Source organism: Cupressus sempervirens, chromosome 2, assembly GCF_028749045.1.
Source record: "Cupressus sempervirens isolate cs-2001-9-10 chromosome 2, ASM2874904v1, whole genome shotgun sequence".
Lineage (NCBI taxonomy): Eukaryota > Viridiplantae > Streptophyta > Pinopsida > Cupressales > Cupressaceae > Cupressus > Cupressus sempervirens.
The window spans coordinates 221,020,448-221,028,288 of NC_143119.1; the positions used below are offsets into that span (position 1 = coordinate 221,020,448).

At 32.6% G+C, this 7,841-nt stretch overlaps 1 pseudogene; it reads left to right on the forward strand.

Annotated features, from left to right (window-relative positions):
• The first annotated feature begins 556 nt into the window (after positions 1-556).
• On the forward strand, positions 557-3,085 carry LOC149571846 (septin and tuftelin-interacting protein 1 homolog 1 pseudogene; annotated as a pseudogene).
• The last annotated feature ends 4,756 nt before the right edge of the window (positions 3,086-7,841 follow it).

A 7,841-nucleotide genomic window follows, 5' to 3' on the forward strand; every position in this document is an offset into this window, starting at 1 on the left:
TCTATACCATCATCTTTAAATTTATTTTCTAGCACATTATCATCATCTTCCATGGGATCACGATCTTTTCCTTCAATACTCACACCTCCATGTTCCTCCAAGATGTGGTGGTCCATATCATGTACTACCCTAGGAAGATTGACCTATATAAAAATGATGATAATCAAACCCTTGTTCTGTGGTTCATATGTATATTAATTACAAAAATAATATAACAAACAACTTACCAATGGATGATAATGGAATTTCCCTTCAATGTGACCATTTTCCCTACAATATCTCTTACCTATTTTGGTTTTGATTCTTCTTTTCTTTAAGCTGTTACAACTCTTGCAAGGACAATAAAATTTGTCACTGCCGTCTCTTTGAAAGTTAGACAACAATCTAGTGATTGTCTCCCTATTTTCATCAAATTTCCTTATATTATTTGACATGATCCTTCTTTATAGGAATAACTTATTCTTGTACCCTTATTGAATTGGTTGTACTTGCTAGATCTATCATTGATAACCATTTCAACATACACATTGACATTAGAGAGAAAACCTTTAAAAAAATGGACATGGTATTCTTAATGTTTATATTTGCATATATATTTTTGAAAGAAATATTTTGGTGTACTTAATGTGTATATCTGTGAAAAAATTGGACATATTGTACTTAATGTTTATATCTACACATATGGTTTTGAAAGAAAAATCTGCTCTAATTAATGTGTATATCTACAAAACTATTAGACATGTTGAACTTAATGTTTATATCTGCAAATATGGTTTTGAAAGAAAAATTTGGGGTAATTAATGTGTATATCTGCAAAAAATATTGGACATGTTGTACTTAATGTTTATATCTACACATATGATTTTGAAGATGGTACAATTATTGAAAAAGTTAGTCTTTTGGAACCTACTCAAAACTCATAAGTGGTAGAATTAAATATTGTGTTAGATTAAACTCATAAGTGGTTGGAAAACTCAAAACAATTTTGGGAAAATGTATTTAACGTCACCTTGGTAAAATTGACCATTATTCCTTTTCAACATCCTGCCTTTGCATTTTGTCCATATTCATCACATTTCTCACCCAATGATTGACCCATCTCACCACTATAACTATGCTCCATTTATATCACCATCTACCACATCAAAAAAACTCCAATTTCATATTGATTACTTATTTGGCCTATTTTTCTCCCATTGATAAATTTTGATAGTGGTAGAGAATTAATTATCATTTTTTTTGATGAGAACCAATAGACATTATTGTCTATCTTAGGCACATAAAGAGAAGATAGGGGTGTAATGAAAGAAATGCCATAATTTGTGTTTCATTTATGCCTCTTCATTTTTATTTTGTTCAAGGGAAGCCCATTAATGCTAATAGAAAACAACAATGCACTTTCTAAGATTTTACAATTGTTCAACAAAATTGATGTTTTACAAGAAAATGCACCTAAATAACTATTAACTACCGAGGATCAAACACCTATGCTAGAGTTAAAACACAATTTGAAGTTAATTTTAGATATGGTAGAGGCAGATATTTAGAAGTTTGATCAAAATTTAAGGCACAAGAGAGAGTTTGTTGCAATATACAAGAAGGAGAAGAAGTGGCTTCAAAAAGAGACTACATGACAAAAAAAACAACTAGACAACATAGATGATATTATGGGATCACTAGATAGAATCCAAGAAAGTGTTATGGTAGATAATATGACATTGGAATCACTTGAAAGTGTTTTTGATAATTTATAGTCCAAATATTGGGAGGACTACAAGTTGTACAATCTGTCATGTACTGAATTAGCATTTGCTTTGCCATTGCTTATAAGAGTGTTTCAAGGTTGGGAACCACTTCAACATCCTTTGCATGGTTTAGAGATAATTTTATTTTTGTAGAAGCTTCTTCAAGGGAATGAGGCTTGTGATTATGGCATTAACACAAAATAAGAACTTGCTTCTTCAACTCCTTACACTCAAATATTTACTAAAGTTATTCTTCCAATAGTGAGAATAGCTGCTACAAATTCTTGGGAGCCAAGGGACCTTGAACCAATGCTACATTTTGTGGAGAAATGGGAGAAGTTACTAGTAACTTCAATACTTCATAATATTCTAAATCATATAGTGATGCCCAAATTAACAACAGTAGTAGATACTTGGGATCCTCGTAGGGAGACTGTACTAATACATGTATGGTTACATATTTTGCTTCCCTTGTTGGGCCAGCATATAAAGCCTTTATATCCAACTATTTATTATAAATTGGGGAGTTTTCTTCATGCTTGGAAGGCAAATGATGCATTTGCATATACAATTTTATAACCTTGGAAAGCTGTATTTGTTCCTACTAGCAGGGAACAACTTATTATTCATTTTGTTATACCTAATCTAATGATAGTTCTAGAGGAATTTGTAATCAATCCAGCTAATTAGCAACTAGAACATTATAACTAGGTTATGGCTTGGGCATTTGCTATTCCCATTTATCATATGGTTGCAATGTTGGAGGCAACATTTTTTCCAAAGTGGCTATAGGTTTTGTATCATTGGCTTTGTTCAAATCCTGAATTTAATGAAGTAACATAGTGGTTTTTAGGGTGGAAAGGACTATTTCGCCCTAAGATTCTTGCTAAGGAGAGGATAAGAGTTTAGCTAAATATAGCCCTTGAAATGATGAATCAAGTTGTAGAGGATATGACTATGGAACAATCTTGTGCTAGAGAGAATGTAAGCTATCTTAGGGTGATAGAGCAACACCCATTTGAGGGACTTCAAAAACAAGAAGAAGTATCAACAAAATATGCTAAAAAACAAGCCTCAACTTCCATGGGTAGTGAGATTCACTTGAATAGTCCCAAAGGTGAACCTTAGTTGAATTTGAAGGAAGTGATTGAAACATATGCACAAGAACATGACATCCAATTTTTCCCTAAAGTGAGATGCACACATGATGATCTTCAGGTTTATGGCTTTGGAATTGTCAATATCTATCTAGATTCTATAAAAAAAAAGTGCTTTCACAATCTAGAGATAAATGGGTGATTGCATCATTAGAGTAGGTAGTTGAGATGCACCATAATTAAACTAGAGGAAATCATTGATAAACCAGACATATAATGAAGCAAAAATATACATTGTTTGAATGAAGCTCAAAAAATATCATATGTGGCATTTCTATGGAGCTTAAAATGGATATCATAGGAATGGTATGTTAGCAATAGATAATATTGAGAGGGGGAGGTTAATTAGTATTCTACAAACTTTTGCCCACAACTAAACATTTCTAATTACTTTATAACTTGCATAAGAAAGTAAACCAAAAATGCTCAATAGTAAATATAACCATGCACATAGATAACTCATAACACCATTATTTGTTAACTAAGGAAACCATGGCCAAGAGAAAACCTTGATGGGGATGATACCCACTAGATGATTCACTAAACAATAGGATCATGTTAAGGATATTGATGTTGTTAGGAGTTTGTGAAGTATATATAGTGTCTTGAGTCCCTATTACTAGACTAGGCATTGTTAGAAGCCTCAAAACTATTAGGAGTTGGTAGAACAAATACAATATATGCAAGAAGAGCCCATTGCCCAAACATGCAATTATACAATTCAATTCTTCACAAGAATAGATATATATATACAATACTTGTTGTATGTTGTACTACACACATGTTCTGATCATACATCAGAATTCACATCACATAAGGCTTGCATATCTTATAGATCATTCACATAATAGTTCACATATAACTTCACATCTTCCTTTACTATGCAAGATAAGATTTCTACTTATACCTTGCACATTTACAAAACTCTACTCAGTCAGCCGTCATGTGTTCACACATTTGACATAATAAAAAATAATGTCAATAAAGTCATCTCATCATAACTTAGTAATAATTTCATAACCAAAATGATTCTTAAGACCATACAATCCAATTATCTACTATGCTTTGTTCTTCACTGATGAATACTCACACTGGTATTTTAATCATAACTCACATCATACTATCTGTACACACCTATGCATTGGCACACATCATCATGATATTTCCATGAAGTTTTCCTTAACTATGAAAGAGATAAGTTTCAATGATTTTTCCGTACACATTAATTTTTTTCACTATGTTGCTACAAACTTTCTAACACTTTGACAATTTTCTATATCTAAATGCATCTATGAAATGTTGAATGTATGTTGTCATAAATGAAAACCATTAAGACATCTATCTAACCATATTTCTAACAATATCCCCCTTTATAATTGATGGAAATATTTGGGAAAATTGGCTAAGTCCCAAAATGATGTCATACAAAAAAAAAGTAACTACAAAATTGCCTTCAAAACATAACAATTTTATTCATGTTTTGATGGATCATTGCATTCATTATCACTCATTTACAATAGATTACATATACAATATTACTCCTCTTTTGTGTATACACCTTCATAATTACATATTACAAACATATGATTTTCCTTGCATATTATTCTCCCCCTTTGACATCAATGGAAAAGGTGCCAAAAACCTGTATACAAAAATATGGGTGTTCTACTACTGATCAACCTATTAATCTGGAAAAATAATATGCATATAAAACCTTTAATCATTCTATCTCTTTCTTCTAGTTGTCTTTCACTATTTTTGAGATGTTAATTAGTTCACAAAGTGCATAGGATGCCACTTCTAATACACTTAAATCAGTATAGGAAAACTTGTCATAGGAAGCCTTAGTAGTAAGACATTCCTTGAGTTGCTTTTGCAAAATGTTGATCTTAGATAAAAATTTTTCTCTAAGATTAGAGAATCTCCTTCCTTCTCTTTCTTTCTTAGATTCCAAGTTTCTAATCATATCATGTATCTTCTCCACATCTACTCCATATTCTTCAATTCTAGATTCTAGGAGTTGTAACTTGACAATGAGTGTTTCAAGCTTACTTGTCTTACCTTTTATCTAACTCTCATAGTATGCAAGTTACTTGTATGACTATGTAGATTGTCCATACAATCTTTCCCCCTCATCAATATTCTTTCATGATCTTTTGATGTTTCCATCGAGTGCCTTCAAATCATTACACTCATTGGTACATACTATGTTGAATAGAGTTGCATTATGAGTAACTTGATCTTGTGTTGGAGCTACTTCTACTAGGGTTGTGAATTCCTTATCACAGGTTTTCACTAGCTCTGTGGCCTTCAACTATAAGTATAGAATAGTTACAATTTTAGTAACTATCTTCTGCATCTTGTCCAAGACTTTGGTTAATGTCTTCTCCAAAGACTTTACAAATTTGTTCTTCTTGAACTTACTCAAAGTGCTCATCAGGCCTTTCTGATCTTCATCATTAGATTGAATAGATACTATTTCTAATGTTCTAGCTGCTATTACTACTGAAGCTATAGTAGGAATAAGTGTAACTACCTTATTTTTCTCTTCCTCTACTTTCTTCATTTCCTCAACATCCTTCTTTGAATCCTCTTCATCTTTCTTCCGCTTTTCATCTTCTTCGTTCTTCTTCTATTCTTCCACTTCTTCTTTTTCTTCTCTTCTTCTTGTCTTCTTATCTTCTTCTCTTTTCTCCTCTTTTTTTTTCTTCTTTGTTTTTTCTCTTTGTATCCTTTCCTTTCTCATTGCCTCTATTTCTTTCTTATTTTCTTTTTCCTTATCATTGGAGCTAAAGTAGGCAATGATATTGCCAACAATAGTCAATCCATATCCTACAAAAGGGTTCTCCTTTATATCCATAGTTATGTATGTACTATCCACTTGTATGGATTTACTACCCATAATGATAAGAGGTGGTAAAAATGCCTATTGTGTGTCCTCTTTTTCTTCCTTTTCACTGGAAGGTGTATCTTCCTGTACATATACTAGACTATCAACCTTTGTCTATGCACTCACCTTAGGTACCAAGGACATATATTTTACTATAGCCTCCTCTATTTCTAGTCTAAATTCCTCATAATTGCCTCCCATTAGAAGAATTTCTCTTCTTTTGTTCCTCATCAAGGGATCAATACTCTTCAAAACTCTGCTTGATTCCTCTTTGGATTCAACATCACATAATTTATTTATTTTTGTTATCCTCATATTTAGATCCTCTTCCAACACTCTCTTTTTCCTATTAATCAACCTATTGCATAGGTCTTTAGGAATCTTATTTTGTATACTCTCAAATTTATTATAATAGCATTCTCTAATTGCCTTCTATCCCTATTACTATACATGCCATAATGTTTGTTCAATTGTACAAATTTATCATCATTTATTATCTACATGTTTAGATTTTCTGCCTTGGGTTTCCAAGCCTTCTTTCCTGCTATTGTTCTTTCTTCCTACGCATCTTGTTCACCAAGTTTATCTTTAGCTTCATTTTTAGAACTTTTAGAATTGCTTATTGACATTGTTTTCCTCCTCTTTATTGGTTCACTAACAATTTTCTTGACCCTTTCCTTGGCTTGTGGTGTAGGTTCTTGCTTAACCTTTACCAATCTTCCTTATTTCCTCTATGCAATAGGTGCTTCCACCTCTAGCTACCTCTTAGTTTATTCATGTCTAGTCCTTACTGGTTGCACTTGTGCAACTACTACATAAGGTGCAATAGGAGCTTGTGCGCAAGGTTGTGCCACTATTACACCTTTTGAAGGTCCTACCACAACAATGGGAGTTTCTGCCAATACCTTAGTTTGACCATTAGATTTCATCTCAAACACAATTCCTTTAATCTCATTGAAATCTTGTCTTGTCATACTAGATTCCTTAAGAATGGAATCTATCTCCTTTTCAACCTTTTTCCTACTTTATTTCTATATAGTTCTAAATGAACTACTCTTGATCTCTCTTCATAGGTTCCCTATCTAGGGTACTCAGTGTCCTACTAAAAGTCAAGTAAGATATTTGCATAACTTTCTATGTGCTCTGCGCTCATCTCATAACCCATAGGCTCAATGAATTTGAATCTAGGAATCACTACTTCCATGCAGGTGTTGTTTGTCTCCACCATGAAGCATATTTCTTCCTTATACTTCTCAACCATAGAGGGCGGTATTCTATACCTTAGTTTCATCCCTGATTGGAAACTTTTCATCATTCTATCAATGTCATCACCTCTGACATTCTTCGGCTTGGATCTATAGCATTGAGTCACCATCTTCATTGCATACTCATTGCTATTTCAATATAACATTCCAAGAAACTTTCTTGTAGCATAAAAGAATATGTATATTAATAGGGACTCAAATATGAATACACCATTCTTAGTCTTCTCGAACCTTGCAATGTTATCCAACAATTGCATATTAATAACCTCACATAAGTTAAAATTTCTTCCTTCAACTTTAGTTATGTATGTCACATGAATAAATCTAGTTGGTACTAAGTTAATCCTTGATCCATGGTTCAACTTGTACCCCAAGATCTTGGTTGACAACTTTACTCCTTTATCCTGAATAGGATGAACCTTCATGTTCCTTCTATCAAACTTCATCTTTAGGTTCATCTCAACCATTTTCCTAACATTCTTCTCATTTATAGGATTACTTCCTTCATTTCTCAATCATATGACCTTGTGAATGAGGCCATCATCAATAAAATTTTTCTCATCTCCTAATCAAAACATATCATCATGTACCCTACTCAAAATGATTCAAGTCTAGTTGTGATTATCATAAAACATACACTTCAACAAATTCAAATTCTCTAGGTGTGCAAACTTAGACTTAAAAGATAAGTCATTGTTACACATCTTTCCCAAATCCTCATGGATTTCATCATCACTTATGCTCTCAATTTTACACTGAATGCAGCTTCTGATGTCCTTGACAT